Below are 23469 nucleotides of genomic sequence, written 5' to 3'. Positions count from 1 at the left end.
TCTGTTGTATTCAATCCCGATGCAATTTCTGTGTTTTATCAACACCCTGATAGTCTACAGATTACAGAATGCCTCCAGATGAGCATCGGAAACTACTTCAGGTCTTCCAGGGAACGATCAAAGCGTAGAAGGTTTGAGACATTACTCCCATTTAGGAAAGTGCGCATGGTGACTGTTTTATTCAATCCCGATGCAATATCTGTGTTTCATCAACATTCAGTTAATCCACAGATTTCAGAGAGCCTCCAGATGTGCATCGGAAACTACTTCTGGTATTCCAGGGAACGATAAAAAGCGTAGACTGTATGAGACACTACTCCCATGGAGGAAAGTGCGCATGGGGACTGTAGTATTCAATCCCGATGCAATTTCTGTGTTTCATCAACACTCTGATAGTCCACAGATTACAGGATGCCTCCAGGTGTGCATCGGAAACTACTACTGGTCTTCCTACGTACGATCAAAGCGTAGTCTGTTTGAGACATTACTCCCATGGAGGAAAGTGCGCATGGTGACTGTTGTATTCAATCCCGATGCAATTTCTGTGTTTCATCAACAGTGTGATAGTCCACAGATTACAGAATGCCTCCAGATGTGCATCGGAAACTACTACAGGTCTTCCAGGGAACCATCAAAGCGTAGACTCTTTGAGACATTACTCCTTTGGAGGAAAGTGCGCATGGTGACTGTTGTATTCAATCTCTTTGCCATTTCTGTGTTTCATCAACACTCTGATAGTCCACAGATTACAGAATGCCTCCAGATGTGCATCGGAAACTACTACTGGTCTTCCGGGGAACGATCAAAGCGTAGACTGTTTGAGACATTACTCCCATGGGGAAAGGGCGCATGGTGACTGTTGTATACAATTCCGATGCAATTTTTTGTGTTTCATCAACAGTCTGATAGTCCACAGATTACAGAATGCCTCCAGGTGTGCATCGGAAACTACTACTGGACTTCCAGGGAACGATCAAAGCGTAGACTGTTTGAGACATTACTCCCATGGAGGAAAGTGCGCATGGTGAATGTCGTACTCAATCCCGATGCAATTTCTGTGTTTCATCAACACTCTGATAGTCCACAGATTACAGAATGCCTCCAGATGTGCATCGGAAACAACTACTGGTCTTCCAGGGAACGATCAAAGCGTAGACTGTTTGAGACATTACTCCCATGGAGGAAAGTGCGCATGGTGAATGTCGTACTCAATCCCGATGCAATTTCTGTGTTTCATCAACACTCTGATAGTCCACAGATTACAGAATGCCTCCAGATGTGCATCGGAAACTACTACTGGTCTTCCAGGGAACGATCAAAGCGTAAACTCTTTGAGACATTTCTCCCATGGAGCAAAGTGCGCATGGTGACTGTTGTATTCAATCACGATGCAATTTCTGTGTTTCATCAACACTCTGATACTCCACAGATTACAGAATGCCTCCAGATGTGCATCGGAAACTACTACTGGTCTTCCTAGGAACGATCAAAGCGTAGACTGTTTGAGACATTACTCCCATGGAGGAAAGTGCGCATGGTGACTGTTGTATTGAATCTCGATGCAATCTCTGTGTTTCATCAACACTCTGATATTCCACAGATTACAGAATGCCTCCAGATGTGCATCGGAAACTACTTCAGGTCTTCCAGGGAACGATCAAAGCGTAGACTGTTTGAGATATTACTCCCATGGAGGAAAGAGCGCATGGTGTCTGTTGTATTCAATCCCGATGCAATTTCTGTGTTTTATCAACACTCTGATAGTCCACAGATTAAACAATGCCTCCAGATGTGCATCGGAAACTACTTCATGACTTCGAGGGAACTATCAAAGCGTAGACTGTTTGAGACATTACTCCCATTTAGGAAAGTGAAAATGGTGACTGTTTTATTCAACCCCGATGCAATTTTTGTGTTTCATCAGCACTCTGATAGTCCACAGATTACAGAATGCCTTCAGATGTGCATCGGAAACTACTACTGGTCTTCCAGGGAACGATCAAAGCGTAGACTGTTTGAGACATTACTCCCATGGAGGAAAGTGCACATCGTGGCTATTGTACTCAATCTTGATGCAATTTTAGTGCTTCATCAACACTCTGATAGTCCACAGATTACAGAATGCCTCCAGATGTGCATCGGAAATTACTACTGTTCTTCCAGGGAATGATCAAAGTGTAGGCTGTTAGAGACATTACTCCCATGGATGAAAGTGCGCATGGTGACTGTTGTATTCAATCCCGAAGCAATTTCTGTGTTTCATCAACACTCTGATAGTCCACAGATTACAGAATGCGTCCAGATGTGCATCGGAAACTACTACTAGTCTTCCTATGAACTCAAAGGGTACACTGTTTGAGACATTACTCCCATGGAGGAAAGTGCGGATGGTGACTGTTGTATTCAATCCCGATGCAATTACTGTGTGTCATCAACACTCTGATAGTCCACAGATTTCAGAATGCCTCCAGATGTGCATCGGAAACTACTACTGGTCTTCCAGATAACGATCAAAGCGAGGACTGTTTGAGACATTACTCTCATAGAGGAAAGTGCGCATGGTGACTGTTTTATTCAATCCCGATGCAATTTCTGTGTTTCATCAACACTCAGTTAGTCCACAGATTTCAGAATGCCTCCAGATGTGCATCGGAAACTACTTCATGACTTCGAGGGAACTATCAAAGCGTAGACTGTTTGAGACATTACTCCCATTTAGGAAAGTGAGAATGGTGACTGTTTTATTCAACCCCGATGCAATTTTAGTGTTTCATCAACACTCTGATAGTCCACATTTTACAGAATGCCTCCAGATCAGCATCGGAAACTACTACTGGTCTTCCAGGGAACAATCAAAGTGTAGACTGTTAGAGACATTACTCCCATGGAGGAAAGTGCGCATGGCGACTGTTGTATTCAATTCCGATGGAATTTCTGTATTTCATAAACAGTCTTATAGTCCACAGATTACAGAATGCCTCCAGATGTGCATCGGAAACTACTACAGGTCTTCCAGGGAACTCAAAGCGTACACTGTTTGAGACATTACTCCCATGGAGGAAAGTGCGCATGGTGACTGTTGTATTCAATCTCGATGCAATTTCTGTGTTTCATCAACACTGTGATAGTCCACAGATTACAGAATGCCACCAGATGTGCATCGGAATCTACTACTGGTCTTACAGGGAACGATCAAACGTAGACTGTTTCAGACATTAATCCCATGGTGGAAAGTGCGGATGGTGAATGTTGTATTCAATCCCGATGCAATTTCTGTGTTTCATCAACACTTTGATATTCCACAGATTGCAGAATGCCTCCAGATGTGCATCGGAAACTACTACTGGTCTTCCAGGGAACGATCAAAGCGTAGACTGTTTGAGACAAATCTCCCATGGTGGAAAGTGCGCATGGTGACTGTTGTATTCAATTCCGATGCAATTTCTGTATTTTATCAACAGTCTGATAGTCCACAGATTACAGAATGCCTCCAGATGTGCATCGGAAACTACTACAGGTTTTCCAGAGAACTCAAAGCGTACACTGTTTGAGACATTACTCCCCTGGAGGAAAGTGCGCATGGTGACTGTTGTATTCAATCTCGATGCAATTTCTGTGTTTCATCAACACTCTGATAGTCCACAGATTACAGAATGAAACCAGATGTGCATCGGAAACTACTACTGGTCTTCCAGGGAACGATCAAAGCGTAGACTGTTTGAGAATTATTCCCATGGAGGAAGGTGCGCATGGTGACTGTTGTATTCAATTACGATGCAATTTCTGTGTTTCATCAACAGTCTGATAGTCCACAGATTACAGAATGACTAAAGGTGTGCATCCAGGGAACCATCAAAGCGTAGAGTGTTTGAGACATAACTCTCATGGAGGAATGTGCGCATGGTGACTATTGTATTCAATCCCGATGCAATTTCTGTGTTTCATCAACACTCTGATACTCCACAGATTACAGAATGCCTCCAGATGTGCATCGGAAACTACTACTGGTCTTCCTAGGAACAATCAATGCGTAGAGAGTTTGAGACATTACCCTCATGGAGGAAAGTGCGCATGGTGACTGTTGTATTCAATCCCGATGCAATTTCTGTGTTTCGTCAACACTCTGATAGTCCACAGATTGCAGAATGCCTCCAGATGTGCATCGGAAACAACTTCTGGTCTTCAGGGAACTATCAAAGCGTAGACTGTTTGAGAATTTACTCCCAGGGAGGAAAGAGCGCATGGTGTCTGTTGTATTCAATCCCGATGCAATTTCTGTGTTTTATCAACACTCTGATAGTCCACAGATTACAGAATGCCCCCAGATGAGCATCGGAAACTACTTCAGGTCTTCCAGGGAACGATCAAAGCGTAGAAGGTTTGAGACATTACTCCCATTTTGGAAAGTGCGCATGGTGACTGTTTTATTCAATCCCGATGCAATTTCTGTGTTTCATCAACATTCAGTTAATCCACAGATTTCAGAGAGCCTCCAGATGTGCATCGGAAAATACTTCTGGTATTCCAGGGAACGATAAAAAGCGTAGACAGTATGAGACACTACTCCCATGGAGGAAAGTGCGCATGGGGACTGTTGTATTCAATCCCAATGCAATTTCTGTGTTTCATCAACACTCTGATAGTCCACAGATTACAGAATGCCTTCAGATGTGCATCGGAAACTACTACTGGTCTTCCAGGGAACGATCAAAGCGTAGACTGTTTGAGACATTACTCCCATGGAGGAAAGTGCGCATGGTGACTGTTGTATTCAATTCCGATGCAATTTCTGTATTTCATCAACAGTCTAAGAATCCACAGATTACAGAATGTCTCCAGGTGTGCATCGGAAACTACTACTGGGCTTCCAGGGAACGATCAATGCGTAGACTGTTTGAGACATTACTCCCATGGACTAAAGTGCTCATGGTGGCTATTGCACTCAATCCCGATGCAATTTCTGTGTTTCATCAACACTCTTATAGTCCACAGATTACAGAATGCCTCCACATGTGCATCGGAAACTACTACTGGTCTTCCAGGGAACGATCAAAGTGTAGACTGTTAGAGACATTACTCCCATGGAGGAAAGTGCGCAAGGTGACTGTTGTATTCAATCTCGATGCAATTTCTGTGTTCCATCAACACTCAGTTAGTCCACATATTACAGAATGCCACCAGATGTGCATCGGAATCTACTACTGGTCTTCCAGGGAACGATCAAACGGAGACTGTTTCAGACATGAATCCCATGGAGGAAAGTGCGGATGGTGACTGTTGTATTCAATCCCGAGGCAATTTCTCTCTTTTATCAACACTCTGATAGTCCACAGATTACAGAATACCTCCAGATGTGCATCGGAAACTACTTCAGGTCTTCCAGGGACCGATCAAAGCGTAGACTGTTTGAGACATTACTCCCATTTAGGAAAGTGCGAATGGCGACTGTTTTATTCAATCCCGATGCAATTTCTATGTTTCATCAGCACTCTGATAGTCCACAGATTACAGAATGCCTTCAGATGTGCATCGGAAACTACTACTGGTCTTCCAGGGAACGATCAAAGAATAGACTGTTTGAGACATTACTCCCATAGAGGAAAGTGCGCATGCTGACTGTTGTATTCAATCCCGAAGCAATTTCTGTGTTTCATCAACAGTCTGATACTCCACAGATTACAGAATGCCTCCAGATGTGCATCGGAAACTACTTCTGGTATTCCAGGGAACGATAAAAAGCGTAGACTGTATGAGACACTACTCCCATGGAGGAAAGTGCGCATGGGGACTGTTGTATTCAATACCGATGCAATTTCTGTGTTTTATCAACACTCTCATAGTCTACAGATTACAGAATGCCTCCAGATGTGCATCGGAAACAACTTCAGGTCTTCCAGGGAACTATCAATGCGTAGACTGTTTGAGAATTTACTCCCATGGAGGAAAGAGCGCATGTGTCTGTTGTATTCAATCCCGATGCAATTTCTGTGTTTTATCAACACTCTCATAGTCCACTGATTACAGAATGCCTCCAGATGTGCATCGGAAACTACTTCAAGTCTTCCAGGGAACGGTCAAAGCGTAGACTGTTTGAGACATTACTCCCATGGAGGAAAGTGCGCATGGTGACTGTTGTATTCAATTCCGATGCAATTTCTGTATTTCATCAACAGTCTACGAATCCACAGATTACAGAATGTCTCCAGGTGTGCATCGGAAACTACTACTGGGCTTCCAGGGAACGATCAATGCGTAGACTGTTTGAGACATTACTCCCATGGACTAAAGTGCTCATGGTGGCTATTGCACTCAATCCCGATGCAATTTCTGTGTTTCGTCAACACTCTGATAGTCCACAGATTACAGAATGCCTCCACATGTGCATCGGAAACTACTACTGGTCTTCCAGGGAACGATCAAAGTGTAGACTGTTAGAGACATTACTCCCATGGAGGAAAGTGCGCAAGGTGACTGTTGTATTCAATCTCGATACAATTTCTGTGTTCCATCAACACTCAGTTAGTCCACAGATTACAGAATGCCACCAGATGTGCATCGGAATCTACTACTGGTCTTCCAGGGAACGATCAAATGGAGACTGTTTCAGACATTAATCCCATGGCGGAAAGTGCGGATGGTGACTGTTGTATTCAATCCCGATGCAATTTCTGTGTTTCATCAACACTCTGATAGTCCACAGATTACAGAATGCTTCCAGATGTGCATCGGAAACAACTTCAGGTCTTCCAGGGAAATATCAAAGCGTAGACTGTTTTAGAATTTACTCCCATGGAGGAAAGAGCGCATGGTGTCTGTTGGATTCAATCCCGATGCAATTTCTCTCTTTTATCAACACTCTGATATTCCACAGATTACAGAATACCTCCAGATGTGCATCGGAAACTACTTCAGGTCTTCCAGGGACCGATCAAAGCGTAGACTGTTTGAGACATTACTCCCATTTAGGAAAGTGTGAATGGTGACTGTTTTATTCAATCCCAATGCAATTTCTATGTTTCATCAACACTCTGATAGTCCACAGATTACAGAATGCCTTCAGATGTGCATCGGAAACTACTACTGGCCTTCCAGGGAACGATCAAAGAGTAGACTGTTTGAGAATTACTCCCGAGGAAAAAATTCCGCCTGGTGATTGTTGTATTCAATCCCGATGCAATTTCTGTGTTTCATCAACACCCTGATAGTCCACAGATTACAAAATTCCTCCAGATGTGCATCGGAAACTACTACTGGTCTTCCAGGGGACGATCAAAGCGTAGACTGTTTGAGACATTACTACCATAGAGGAAAGTGCGCATGCTGACTGTTGTATTCAATCCCGATGCAATTTCTGTGTTTCATCAACACTCAGTTAGTCCACAGATATCAGAATGCCTCCAGATGTGCATCGGAAACTATTTCTGGTATTCCAGGGAACGATCAAAGCCTAGACTGTAAGAGTCTCTACTCCCATGGAGGAAAGTGCGCATGGTGACTGTTGTATTCAATCCCGATGCAATTTCTGTGTTTCATCAACACACCGATAGTCCACAGATTACAGAATGCCTATAGAGGTGCATCGGAAACTACTACTGGTCTTGCAGGGAACGATAAAGCGTAGACTGTTTGAGACATTACTCCTATGGAGGAAAGTGCGCATGGTGACTGTTGTATTCAATTCCGATGCAATTTCTGTATTTCATCAACAGTCTGATAGTAGACAGATTACAGAATGCCTCCAGATGTGCATCGGAAACTACTACAGGTCTTCCAGGGAACTCAAAGCGTACACAGTTTGACACATTACTCCCATGGAGGAAAGTGCGCATGGTGACTGTTGTATTCAATCTCGATGCAATTTCTGTGTTTCATCAACACTCAGATAGTCCACAGATTACAGAATGCCACCAGATGTGCATCCGAAACTACTACTGGTCTTCCAGGGAACGATCAAAGCGTAGACTGTTTGAGAATTACTCCCATGGTGGAAAGTGCGCATGTTGACTGTTGTATTCAATTCCGATGCAATTTCTATGTTTCATCAACAGTCTGATAGTCCACAGATTACAGAATGCCTAAAGGTGTGCATCGGAGACTACTACTGGACTTCCAGGGACGATCAAAGCATTGAGTGTTTGAGACATTACTCCCATGGAGGAAAGTGCGCATGGTGACTGTTGTATTCAATAACGATGCAATTTCTGTGTTTCATCAACACTCTGATACTCCACAGATTACAGAATGCCTCCAGATGTGCATCGGAAAGTACTACTGGTCTTCCTACGAACGATCAAAGCGTAGACTGTTTGAGACATTACTCCCATGGAGGAAAGTGCGCATGGTGACTGTTGTATTGAATCCCGATGCAATATCTGTGTTTCGTCAACACTCTGATAGTCCACAGATTACAGGATGCCTCCAGATGTGCATCGGAAACAACTTCAGGTCTTCCAGGGAACTATCAAGTCGTAGACTGTTTGAGAATTTACTCCCATGGAGGAAAGAGGGCATGGTGTCTGTTGTTTTCAATCCCGATGCAATTTCTGTGTTTTATCATCACTCTGATTGTCCACAGATTACAGAATGACTCCAGATGTGCATCGGAAACTACTTCAGGTCTTCCAGGGAACGATCAAAGCGTATACTGTTTGAGACATTACTCCCATTTAGGAAAGTGCGCATGGTGACTGTTTTATTCAATCCCGATGCAATTTCTGTTTTTCATCAGCACTCTGATAATCCACAGATAACAGAATGCCTTCAGATGTGCATCGGAAACTACTACTGGTTTTCCAGGGAACGATCAAAGAGTAGACTGTTTGAGAATTACTTACGAGGAGAAAATTGCGCATGGTGACTGTTGTATTCAATCCCGATGCAATTTCTGTGTTTCATCAACATTCTGATAGTCCACAGATTACAGAATTCCTCCAGATATGCATCGGAAACTACTACTGGTCCTCCAGGGAACGATCAAAGCGTAGACTGTTTGAGACATTACTCCCATTTAGGAAAGTGCGCAAGGTGACTGTTGTATTCAATCCCGATGCAATTTCTGTGTTTCATCTACACTCAGTTAGTCCACAGATTTCAGAATGCCTCCAGATGTGCATCGGAAACTACTTCTGGTATTCCAGGGAACGATCAAAGCGTAGACTGTAAGAGTCACTACTCCCATGGAGGAAAGTGCGCATGGTGACTGTTGTATTCAATCCCGATGCAATTTCTGTGTTTGATCAACACTCAGTTAGTCCACAGATTACAGACTGCCTCCAGATGTGCATCGGAAACTTCTACTGGTCTTCCAGGGAACGATCGAAGCGTAGACTGTTTGAGACATTACTCCCATGGAGGAAAGTGCGCATGGTGACTGTTGTATTCAATTCCGATGCAATTTCTGTATTTCATCAACAGTCTGATAGTCCACAGATAACAGAATGCCTCCAGATGTGCATCGGAAACTACTACTGGTCTTCCTAGGAACGATCAAAGCGTAGACAGTTTGAGACATTACTCCCATGGAGGAAAGTGCGCATGGTGATTGTTGTATTCAATCCCGATGCAATTTCTGTGTTTCATCAACACCCTGATAGTCCACAGATTACAAAATTCCTCCAGATGTGCATCGGAAACTACTACTGGTCTTCCAGGGGACGATCAAAGCGTAGACTGTTTGAGACATTACTACCATAGAGGAAACTGCGCATGCTGACTGTTGTATTCAATCCCGATGCAATTTCTGTGTTTCATCAACACTCAGTTAGTCCACAGATATCAGAATGCCTCCAGATGTGCATCGGAAACTATTTCTGGTATTCCAGGGAACGATCAAAGCCTAGACTGTAAGAGTCTCTACTCCCATGGAGGAAAGTGCGCATGGTGACTGTTGTATTCAATCCCGATGCAATTTCTGTGTTTCATCAACACACCGATAGTCCACAGATTACAGAATGCCTATAGAGGTGCATCGGAAACTACTACTGGTCTTGCAGTTAACGATAAAGCGTAGACTGTTTGAGACATTACTCCTATGGAGGAAAGTGCGCATGGTGACTGTTGTATTCAATTCCGAAGCAATTTCTGTATTTCATCAACAGTCTGATAGTAGACAGATTACAGAATGCCTCCAGATGTGCATCGGAAACTACTACAGGTCTTCCAGGGAACTCAAAGCGTACACAGTTTGACACATTACTCCCATGGAGGAAAGTGCGCATGGTGACTGTTGTATTCAATCTCGATGCAATTTCTGTGTTTCATCAACACTCAGATAGTCCACAGATTACAGAATGCCACCAGATGTGCATCCGAAACTACTACTGGTCTTCCAGGGAACGATCAAAGCGTAGACTGTTTGAGAATTACTCCCATGGTGGAAAGTGCGCATGTTGACTGTTGTATTCAATTCCGATGCAATTTCTATGTTTCATCAACAGTCTGATAGTCCACAGATTACAGAATGCCTAAAGGTGTGCATCGGAGACTACTACTGGACTTCCAGGGACGATCAAAGCATTGAGTGTTTGAGACATTACTCCCATGGAGGAAAGTGCGCATGGTGACTGTTGTATTCAATAACGATGCAATTTCTGTGTTTCATCAACACTCTGATACTCCACAGATTACAGAATGCCTCCAGATGTGCATCGGAAAGTACTACTGGTCTTCCTACGAACGATCAAAGCGTAGACTGTTTGAGACATTACTCCCATGGAGGAAAGTGCGCATGGTGACTGTTGTATTGAATCCCGATGCAATATCTGTGTTTCGTCAACACTCTGATAGTCCACAGATTACAGGATGCCTCCAGATGTGCATCGGAAACAACTTCAGGTCTTCCAGGGAACTATCAAGTCGTAGACTGTTTGAGAATTTACTCCCATGGAGGAAAGAGGGCATGGTGTCTGTTGTTTTCAATCCCGATGCAATTTCTGTGTTTTATCATCACTCTGATTGTCCACAGATTACAGAATGACTCCAGATGTGCATCGGAAACTACTTCAGGTCTTCCAGGGAACGATCAAAGCGTATACTGTTTGAGACATTACTCCCATTTAGGAAAGTGCGCATGGTGACTGTTTTATTCAATCCCGATGCAATTTCTGTTTTTCATCAGCACTCTGATAATCCACAGATAACAGAATGCCTTCAGATGTGCATCGGAAACTACTACTGGTTTTCCAGGGAACGATCAAAGAGTAGACTGTTTGAGAATTACTTACGAGGAGAAAATTGCGCATGGTGACTGTTGTATTCAATCCCGATGCAATTTCTGTGTTTCATCAACATTCTGATAGTCCACAGATTACAGAATTCCTCCAGATATGCATCGGAAACTACTACTGGTCCTCCAGGGAACGATCAAAGCGTAGACTGTTTGAGACATTACTCCCATTTAGGAAAGTGCGCAAGGTGACTGTTGTATTCAATCCCGATGCAATTTCTGTGTTTCATCTACACTCAGTTAGTCCACAGATTTCAGAATGCCTCCAGATGTGCATCGGAAACTACTTCTGGTATTCCAGGGAACGATCAAAGCGTAGACTGTAAGAGTCACTACTCCCATGGAGGAAAGTGCGCATGGTGACTGTTGTATTCAATCCCGATGCAATTTCTGTGTTTGATCAACACTCAGTTAGTCCACAGATTACAGACTGCCTCCAGATGTGCATCGGAAACTTCTACTGGTCTTCCAGGGAACGATCGAAGCGTAGACTGTTTGAGACATTACTCCCATGGAGGAAAGTGCGCATGGTGACTGTTGTATTCAATTCCGATGCAATTTCTGTATTTCATCAACAGTCTGATAGTCCACAGATAACAGAATGCCTCCAGATGTGCATCGGAAACTACTACTGGTCTTCCTAGGAACGATCAAAGCGTAGACAGTTTGAGACATTACTCCCATGGAGGAAAGAGCGCATGGTGTCTGTTGTATTCAATCCCGATGCAATTTCTGTGTTTGATCAACACCCTGATTGTCCACAGATTACAGAATGCCTCCAGATGTGCATCGGAAACTACTTCAGGTCTTCCAGGGAACGATCAAAGCGTAGACTGTTAGAGACATTACTCCCATTTAGGAAAGTGCGCATGGTGACTGTTTTATTCAATCCCGATGCAATTTCTGTTTTTCATCAGCACTCTGATAATCCACAGATAACAGAATGCCTTCAGATGTGCATCGGAAACTACTTCTGGTATTCCAGGGAACGATCAAAGAGTAGACTGTTTGAGAATTACTTACGAGGAGAAAATTGCGCATGGTGACTGTTGTATTCAATCCCGATGCAATTTCTGTGTTTCATCAACATTCTGATAGTCCACAGATTACAGAATTCCTCCAGATATGCATCGGAAACTACTACTGGTCCTCCAGGGAACGATCAAAGCGTAGACTGTTTGAGACATTACTCCCATTTAGGAAAGTGCGCAAGGTGACTGTTGTATTCAATCCCGATGCAATTTCTGTGTTTCATCTACACTCAGTTAGTCCACAGATTTCAGAATGCCTCCAGATGTGCATCGGAAACTACTTCTGGTATTCCAGGGAACGATCAAAGCGTAGACTGTAAGAGTCACTACTCCCATGGAGGAAAGTGCGCATGGTGACTGTTGTATTCAATCCCGATGCAATTTCTGTGTTTGATCAACACTCAGTTAGTCCACAGATTACAGACTGCCTCCAGATGTGCATCGGAAACTTCTACTGGTCTTCCAGGGAACGATCGAAGCGTAGACTGTTTGAGACATTACTCCCATGGAGGAAAGTGCGCATGGTGACTGTTGTATTCAATTCCGATGCAATTTCTGTATTTCATCAACAGTCTGATAGTCCACAGATAACAGAATGCCTCCAGATGTGCATCGGAAACTACTACTGGTCTTCCTAGGAACGATCAAAGCGTAGACAGTTTGAGACATTACTCCCATGGAGGAAAGAGCGCATGGTGTCTGTTGTATTCAATCCCGATGCAATTTCTGTGTTTTTGGTCAACACCCTGATTGTCCACAGATTACAGAATGCCTCCAGATGTGCATCGGAAACTACTTCAGGTCTTCCAGGGAACGATCAAAGCGTAGACTGTTAGAGACATTACTCCCATTTAGGAAAGTGCGCATGGTGACTGTTTTATTCAATCCCGATGCAATTTCTGTGTTTCATCAACACTCAGTTAATCCATAGATTTCACAATGCCCTAGATGTGCATCGGAAACTACTTCTGGTATTCCAATGAACGATCAAAGCGTAGACTGTTTGAGACATTACTCCCATGGAGGAAAGTGCGCATGGTGACTGTTGTATTCAATCCCGATGCAATTTCTGTGTTTCATCAACACTCTGATACTCCTCAGATTACAGAATGCCTCCAGATGTGCATCGGAAAGTACTACTGGTCTTCCTACGAACGATCAAAGCGTAGACTGTTTGAGACATTACTCCCATGGAGGAAAGTGCGCATGGTGACTGTTGTATTCAATCCCGATGCAATTTCTGTGTTTCATCTACACTCAGTTAGTCCACAGATTTCAGAATGCCTCCAGATGTGCATCGGAAACTACTTCTGGTATTCCAGGGAACGATCAAAGCGTAGACTGTAAGAGTCACTACTCCCATGGAGGAAAGTGCACATGCTGACTGTTGTATTCAATCCCGATGCCATATCTGTGTTTCATCAACACTCTGATACTCTACAGATAACAGAATGCCTCCAGATGTGCATCGGAAACTACTACTGGTCTTCCTACGAACGATCAAAGCGTAGACTCTTTGAGACATTACTCCCATGGAGGAAAGTGCGCATGGTGACTGTTGTATTGAACCCCGATGCAATTTCTGTGTTTCGTCAACACTCTGATAGTCCACAGATTACAGGATGCCTCCATATGTGCATCGGAAACAACTTCAGGTCTTCCAGGGAACTATCAAAGCGTAGACTGTTTGAGAATTTGCTCCCATGGAGGAAAGACGGCATGGTGTCTGTTGTATTCACTCCCGATGCAATTTCTGTGTTTTATCAACACTCTGATAGTCCACAGATTACAGAATGCCTCCAGATGTGCATCGGAAACAACTTCAGGTCTTCCAGGGAACTATGAATGCGTAGACTGTTTGAGAATTTACTCCCATGGAGGAAAGAGCGCATGGTGTATGTTGTATTCAATCCCGATGCAATTTCTGTGTTTTATGAACACTCTGATAGTCCACAGATTACAGAATGCCTAAAGGTGTGCATCGGAAACTACTACTGGACTTCCAGGGAACGATCAAAGCGTAGTTTGAGACATTACTCCCATGGAGGAAAGTGCGCATGGTGACTGTTGTATTCAATCCCGATGCCATTTCTGTGTTTCATCAACACTCTGATACTCTACAGATAACAGAATGCCTCCAGATGTGCATCGGAAACTACTACTGGACTTCCAGGGGACTATCAAAGCGTAGACTGTTTGAGACATTACTCTCATGGAGGAAAGTGCTCATGGTGGCTATTGCACTCTATCCCGATGCAATTTTAGTGCTTCATCAACACTCTGATAGTCCACAGATTACAGAATGCCTCCAGATGTGCATCGGATACTACTTCAGGTCTTCCAGGGAACGATTAAAGCGTTGACTCCTTGAGACATTACTCCCATTTAGGAAAGTGCGCATGGTGTCTGTTGTATTCAATCCCGATGCAATTTCTGTGTTTCATCAACACTCTGATAGTCCACAGGTTACAGAATTCCTCCTGATGTGCATCGGAAACTACTACTGGTCTTCCAGGTAAGTATCAGAACGTAGACTGTTTGAGACATTACTCCCATGGAGTAAAGTGCGCGTGGTGACTGTTGTATTCAATTCCGATGCAATTTGTGTATCTCATCAACAGTCTGATAGTCCACAGATTACAAAATGCCTCCGGATGTGCATCGGAAACTACTACAGGTCTTCCAGGGAACTCAAAGCGCACATTGTTTGAGACATTACTCCCATGGAGGAAAGTGCGCATGGTGATTGTTGTATTCAATCTCGATGCAATTTCTGTGTTTCATCAACACTCTGATAGTCCACAGATTACAGAATGCCACCAGATTTGCATCGGAAACTACTACTGGTCTTCCAGGGAACGATCAAAGCCTTGACTGTTTGAGAATTACTCCCATGGAGGAAAGTGCGCATGGTGACTGTTGTATTCAATTCCGATGCAATTTCTGTGTTTCATCAACAGTCTTATAGTCCACAGATTACAGAATGCCTAAAGGTGTGCATCGGAAACTACTACTGGTCTTCCAGGGAACGATCAAAGCGTAGACTGTTTGAGACATTACTAACATTTAGGAAAGTGCGCATGGTGACTGTTTTATTCCATCCCGATGCAATTTCTGTGTTTTATCAGCACTCTGATAGTCCACAGATTTCAGAATGCCTTCAGATGTGCATCTGAAACAACTACTGGACTTCCAGGGAACGATCAAAGCGTAGAGTGTTTGAGACAATACTCCCATGGAAGAAAGTGCGCATGGTGACTGTTGTATTCAATCCTCATGCAATTTCTGTGTTTCATCAACACTCTGATACTCCACAGAATACAGAATGCCTCCAGATGTGAATCGGAAACTACTACTGGTCTTCCTAGGAACGATCAAAGCGTAGACTGTTTGAGACATTACTCCCATGGAGGAAATTGCGTATGGTGACTGTTGTATTCAATTCCGTGCAGTTTCTGTATTTCATCAACAGTCTGATAGTCCACAGATTACAAATTGCCTCCAGATGTGCTTCGGAAACTACTACAGGTCTTCCAGGGAACTCAAAGCGTACACTGTTTGAGACATTACTCCCATGGAGGAAAGCGCGCATGGTGACTGTTGTATTCAATCTCGATGCAATATCTGTGTTTCATCAACACTGTGATAGTCCACAGATTACAGAATGCCACCAGATGTGCATCGGAAACAACTTCAGGTCTTCCAGGGAACTATGAAAGCGTAGACTGTTTGAGAATTTACTCCCATGGAGGAAAGAGCGCATGGTGTATGTTGTATTCAATCCCGATGCAATTTCTGTGTTTTATGAACACTCTGATAGTCCACAGATTACAGAATGCCTAAAGGTGTGCATCGGAAACTACTTCAGGTCTTCCAGGGAACGATCAAAGCGTAGACTGTTTGAGACATTACTGCCATTTAGGAAAGTGCGCATGGTGACTGTTTTATTCAATCCCGATCCAATTACTGTGTTTCATCAGCACTCTGATAGTCCACAGATTACAGAATGCCTTCAGATGTGCATCGGAAACTACTACTGGTCTTCCAGGGAATGATCAAAGCGTAGACTCTTTGAGAATTACTCCCGTGGAGGAAATTGCGCACGGTGTCTGTTGTATTCAATCCCGATGCAATTTCTGTGTTTCATCAACACTCTGATAGTCCACAGGTTACAGAATTCCTCCTGATGTGCATCGGAAACTACTACTGGTCTTCCAGGTAAGTATCAGAACGTAGACTGTTTGAGACATTACTCCCATGGAGTAAAGTGCGCGTGGTGACTGTTGTATTCAATTCCGATGCAATTTGTGTATCTCATCAACAGTCTGATAGTCCACAGATTACAAAATGCCTCCGGATGTGCATCGGAAACTACTACAGGTCTTCCAGGGGACTCAAAGCGCACATTGTTTGAGACATTACTCCCATGGAGGAAAGTGCGCATGGTGATTGTTGTATTCAATCTCGATGCAATTTCTGTGTTTCATCAACACTCTGATAGTCCACAGATTACAGAATGCCACCAGATTTGCATCGGAAACTACTACTGGTCTTCCAGGGAACGATCAAAACCTTGACTGTTTGAGAATTACTCCCATGGAGGAAAGTGCGCATGGTGACTGTTGTATTCAATTCCGATGCAATTTCTGTGTTTCATCAACAGTCTTATAGTCCACAGATTACAGAATGCCTAAAGGTGTGCATCGGAAACTACTACTGGTCTTCCAGGGAACGATCAAAGCGTAGACTGTTTGAGACATTACTAACATTTAGGAAAGTGCGCATGGTGACTGTTTTATTCCATCCCGATGCAATTTCTGTGTTTTATCAGCACTCTGATAGTCCACAGATTTCAGAATGCCTTCAGATGTGCATCTGAAACAACTACTGGACTTCCAGGGAACGATCAAAGCGTAGAGTGTTTGAGACAATACTCCCATGGAAGAAAGTGCGCATGGTGACTGTTGTATTCAATCCTCATGCAATTTCTGTGTTTCATCAACACTCTGATACTCCACAGAATACAGAATGCCTCCAGATGTGAATCGGAAACTACTACTGGTCTTCCTAGGAACGATCAAAGCGTAGACTGTTTTTAGACATTACTCCCATGGAGGAAAGTGCGCATGGTGACTGTTGTATTGAATCCCGATGCAATTTCTGTGTTTCGTCAACACTGTGATAGACCACAGATTACAGAATGCCTCCAGATGTGCATCGGAAACAACTTCAGGTCTTCCAGGGAACTATCAAAGCGTAGACTGTTTGAGAATTTACTCCCATGGAGTAAAGAGCGCATGGTGTCTGTTGTATACGATCCCAATGCAATTTCTGTGTTTTATCAACACTCTGATAGTCCACAGATTACAGAATGCCTCCACATGTGCATCGGAAGCTACTTCAGGTCTTCCAGGGAACGATCAAAGCGTAGACTGTTTTAGACATTACTGCCATGGAGGAAAGTGCACAATGTGACAGTTTTATTCAATCCCGATGCAATTTCTGTGTTTCATCAACACTCAGTTATCCACAGATTTCAGAATGCTTCCATATGTGCATCGGAAACTACATCTGGTATTCCAGAAAACGATCAAAACGTGGACTGTATGAGACACTACTCCCATGGAGGAAAGTGCGCATGGTGACTGTTGTATTCAATCCCGATGCAATTTCTGAGTTCCATCAACACTCTGATAGTCCACAGTTTACAGAATGCCTTCAGATGTGCGTCGGAAACTACTACTAGTCTTCCAGGGAACGATCAAAGCGTAGACTGTTTGAGACATTACTCCCATGGAGAAAAGTGCTCATGGTGGCTATTGCACTCAATCCCGATCCAATTTTAGTGCTTCATCAACACTCTGATAGTCCACAGATTACAGAATGCATCCAGATGTGCATCGGAAACTACTACTGGTCTTCCAGGGAACGATCAAAGTGTAGACTGTTTGAGACATTACTCCCATTTAGGAAAGTGCGCATGGTGACTGTTGTATTGAATCCCGATGCAATTTCTGTGTTTCATCAACACTCTGATACTCCACAGATTACAGAATGCCTCCAGATGTGCATCGGAAACTACTACTGGTCTTCCTAGGAACGATCAAAGCGTAGACAGTTTGAGACATTACTCCCATGGAGGAAAGTGCGCATGGTGACTGTTGTATTTAATCCCGATGCAATTTCTGTGTTTCGTCAACACTCTGATAGTCCACAGATTACAGAATGCCTCCAGATGTGAATCGGAAACAACTTCAGGTCTTCCAGGGAACTATCAAGGCGTAGACTGTTTGAGAATTTACTCCCATGGAGGAAAGAGCGCATGGTGTCTGTTGTATTCATTCCCGATGCAATTTCTGTGTTGTATCAACACTCTGATAGTCCACAGATTACAGAATGCCTCCAGATGTGCATCGGAAACTGCTACTCTTCTTCCAAGGAACGATCAAAGCGTTGACTGTTTGAGACATTACTCCCATGGAGGAAAGTGCGCATGGTGACTGTTGTATTGAATCCCGATGGAATTTCTGTGTTTCGTCAACACTCTGATAGTCCACAGATTACAGAATGCCTCCAGATGTGCATCGGAAACAACTTCAGGTCTTCAGGGAACTATCAAAGCGTAGACTGTTTGAGAATTTACTCACATGGAGGAAAGAGCGCATGGTGTCTGTTGTATTCAATACCGATGCAATTTCTGTGTTTTATAAACAGTCTGATAGTCCACAGATTACAGAATGCCTCCAGATGTGCATCGGAAACTACTTCAGGCCTTCCAGGGAACGATCAAATCGTAGACTGTTTGAGACATTACTCCCATTTAGGAAAGTGCGCATGGTGACAGTTTTATTCAATCCCGATGCAATTTCTGTGTTTCATCAACACTCAGTTAATCCACAGATTTCAGAATGCCTCCAGATGTGCATCGGAAACTAATTCTTGTAATCCAGGGAACGATAAAAGCGTAGACTGTATGAGACACTACTCCCATGGAGGAAAGAGCGCATGGTGACTGTTGTATTCAATCCCGATGCAATTTCTGGGTTTCATCAACACTCTGATACTCCACAGATTACAGAATGCCTCCAGATGTGCATCGGAAACTACTACTGGTCTTCCTACGAACGATCAAAGCGTAGACTGTTTGAGACATTACTCCCAATGAAGAAAGTGCGCATGGTGACTGTTGTATTGAATCCCGATGCAATTTCTGTGTTTCGTCAACACTCTGATAGTCCACAGATTACAGGATGCCTCCAGATGTGCATCGGAAACAACTTCAGGTCTTCCAGGGAACTATCAAAGCGTAGACTGTTTGAGACATTACTCCCATTTAGGAAAGTGCGCATGGTGACTGTTTTATACAATTCCGATGCAATATCTGTGTTTCATCAACACTCAGTTAATTAACAGATTTCAGAATGCCTCCAGATGTGCATCGGAAACTACTTCTGGTATTCCAGGGAACGATCAAGGCGTAGACTGTATGAGACACTACTCCCATGGAGGAAAGTGCGAATGGTGACTGTTGTAATCAATCCCGATGTAATTTCTGTGTTTCACCAACACTCTGATAGTCCACAAATTACAGAATGCCTTCAGATGTGCATCGGAAACTACTACTGGTCTTCCAGGGAACGATCAAAGCGTAGACTGTTTGAGACATTACTCCCATGGAGGGAAGTGCGCATGGTGACTGTTGTATTCAATTCCGATGCAAATTCTGTATTTCATCAGCAGTCTGATAATCCACAGATTACAGAATGCCTCCAGGTGTGCATGGGAAACTACTACTGGACTTCCAGGGGACGATTAAAGCGTAGACTGTTTGGGACATTACTCTCATGGAGGAAAGTGCTCATGGTGGCTATTGCACTCGATCCCGATGCAATTTTAGTGCTTCATCAACACTCTGATAGTCCACAGATTACAGAATGCCTCCAGATGTGCATCGGAAACTACTTCAGGTCTTCCAGGGTACGATCAAAGCGTTGATTGCTTGAGACATTACTCCCATTTAGGAAAGTGTGCATGGTGACTGTTTTATTCAAACCCGATGCAATATCTGTGTTTCATCAACACTCTGATAGTCCACAGATTACAGAATGCCTTCAGATATGCATCGGAAACTGTTACTAGCCTTCAAGGGAACGATCATAGTGTAGACTGTTACAGACATTACTCCCATGGCGGAAAGTGCGCATGGTGAGTGTTGTATTCAATCCCGATGCAATTTCTGTGTTTCATCAACAGTCTGATAGTCCACAGATTACAGAATGCCTCCAGATGTGCATCGGAAACTACTACTGGTCTTCCAGGGAACGATCAAAGCGTAGACTGTTTGAGACATTGCTCCCGTGGAGGAAAGTGTGCATGGTGACTGTTGTATTGAATCCCAATGCAATTTCTGTGTTTCGTCAACACTCTGATAGTGCACAGATTACAGAATGCCTAAAGATGTGCATCGGAAACATTTTAAGGTCTTCCAGGGAACTATCAAAGCGTAGACTTTTTGAGAATTTACTCCCATGGAGGAAAGAGCGCATGGTGCCTGTTGTATTCAATCCCGATGCAATTTTTGTGTTTTATCAACACTCTGATAGTCCACAGATTACAGGATGCCTGCAGATGTGCATCGGAAACTACTTCATGTCTTCCAGGGTACGATCAAAGCGTAGACTGTTTGAGAGATTACTCCCATTTAGGAAAGTGGGCATGGTGAAGGTCTTATTCAATCCCGATGCAATTTCTGTGTTTCATCAGCACTCTGATAGTCCACAGATTTCAGAATGGCTTCAGATGTGCATCGGAAACTACTACTGGTCTTCCAGGGAACGGTCAAAGCGTAGACTGTTTGAGACATTACTCCCATGGAGGAAAGTGCGCATGGTGACTTTTGTGTTCGATCCCGATGCAATTTCTGTATTTCATCAGCAGTCTGATAATCCACAGATTACAGAATGCCTCCAGGTGTGCATCGGAAACTACTACTGGACTTCCAGGGAAGGATCAAAGCGTAAACTGTTTGATACATTACTCCCATGGAGGAAAGTGCTCATGGTGGCTATTGCACTCAATCCGGATGCAATTTTAGTGCTTCATCAACACTCTGATAGTCCACAGATTACAGAATGCCTCCAGATATGCATCGAAAACTGTTACTAGTCTTCCAGGGAACGATCATAGTGTAGACTGTTAGAGACATTACTCCCAATGCGGAAAGTGCGCATGGTGACTGTTGTATTCAATCCCGATGCTATTTCTGTGTTTCATCAACAGTCTGATAGTCCACAGATTACAGAATGCCTCCAGATGTGCATCGGAAACAATTTAAGGTCTTCCAGGGAATTATCAAAGCGTAGACTTTTTGAGAATTTACTCCCATGGAGGAAAGAGCGCATGGTGCCTGTTGTATTCAATCCCGATGCAATTTCTGTGTTTTATCAACACTCGGATAGTCCACAGATTACAGGATGCCTCCAGATGAGCATCGGAAACTACTTCATGTCTTCCAGGGTACGATCAAAGCGTAGACTGTTTGAGAGATTACTCCCATTTAGGAAAGTGGGCATGGTGAAGGTCTTATTCAATCCCGATGCAATTTCTGTGTTTCATCAACACTCTAATAGTCCACAGATTTCAGAATGGCTTCAGATGTGCATCGGAAACTACTACTGGTTTTCCAGGGAACGATCAAAGCGTAGACTGTTTGAGACATTACTCCCATGGAGGAAAGTGCGCATGGTGACTTTTGCGTTCGATCCCGATGCAATTTCTGTATTTCATCAGCAGTCTGATAATCCACAGATTACAGAATGCCTCCAGGTGTGCATCGGAAACTACTACTGGACTTAAAGGGAAGGATCAAAGCGTAAACTGTTTGATACATTACTCCCATGGAGGAAAGTGCTCATGGTGGCTATTGCACTCAATCCGGATGCAATTTTAGTGCTTCATCAACACTCTGATAGTCCACAGATTACAGAATGCCTCCAGATATGCATCGGAAACTGTTACTAGTCTTCCAGGGAACGATCATAGTGTAGACTGTTAGAGACATTACTCCCATGGCGGAAAGTGCGCGTGGTGACTGTTGTATTCAATCCCGATGCAATTTCTGTGTTTCATCAACAGTCTGATAGTCCACAGATTACAGAATGCCTCCAGATGTGCATCGGAAACTACTACAGGTCTTCCAGGGAACTGAAAGCGTACACTGTGTGAGACATTACTCCCATTTAGGAAAGTGGGCATGGTTAAGGTCTTATTCAATCCCGATGCAATTTCTGTGTTTCATCAGCACTCTGATAGTCCACAGATTAGAGAATGCCTTCAGATGTGCATCGGAAACTACTACTGGTCTTCCAGGGAACGATCAAAGCGTAGACTGTTTGAGACATTACTCCCATGGAGGAAAGTGCGCATGGTGACTGTTGTATTCAATTTCGATGCAATATCTGTATTTCATCAACAGTCTGATAGTCCACAGATTACAGAATGCCTAAAGGTGTGCATCGGAAACTACTACTGGACTTCCAGGGAACGATCAAAGCGTAGAGTGTTTGAGACATTACTCCCATGGACGAAAGTGCGCATGGTGACTGTTGTATTGAATTCCGATGCAATTTCTGTGTTTCATCAACACTCTGATACTCCACAGATTACAGAATGCCTCCAGATGTGCATCGGAAACTAATACTGGTCTTCCTACGAACGATCAAAGCGTAGACTGTTTGAGACATTACTCCCATGGAGGAAAGTGCACATGGTGACTGTTGTATTGAATCCCGATGCAATTTCTGTGTTTCGTCAACACTCTAATAGTCCACAGATTTCAGAATGGCTTCAGATGTGCATCGGAAACTACTACTGGTCTTCCAGGGAACGATCAAAGCGTAGACTGTTTGAGACATTACTCCCATGGAGGAAAGTGCGCATGGTGACTTTTGTGTTCGATCCCGATGCAATTTCTGTATTTCATCAGCAGTCTGATAATCCACAGATTACAGAATGCCTCCAGATGTGCATGGGAAACTACTACTGGACTTCCAGGGGACGATCATAGCGTAGACTGTTTGAGACATTACTCTCATGGAGGAAAGTGCTTATGGTGGCTATTGCACTCAATCCCGATGCAATTTTAGTGCTTCATCAACACTCTGATAGTCCACAGATTACAGAATGCCTCCAGTTGTGCATCGGAAACTACTAATG

Source organism: Schistocerca gregaria, chromosome 10 (genome assembly GCF_023897955.1).
Source record: "Schistocerca gregaria isolate iqSchGreg1 chromosome 10, iqSchGreg1.2, whole genome shotgun sequence".
Classification (NCBI taxonomy): domain Eukaryota; kingdom Metazoa; phylum Arthropoda; class Insecta; order Orthoptera; family Acrididae; genus Schistocerca; species Schistocerca gregaria.
Note: the sequence above shows the minus strand (reverse complement) of the source record.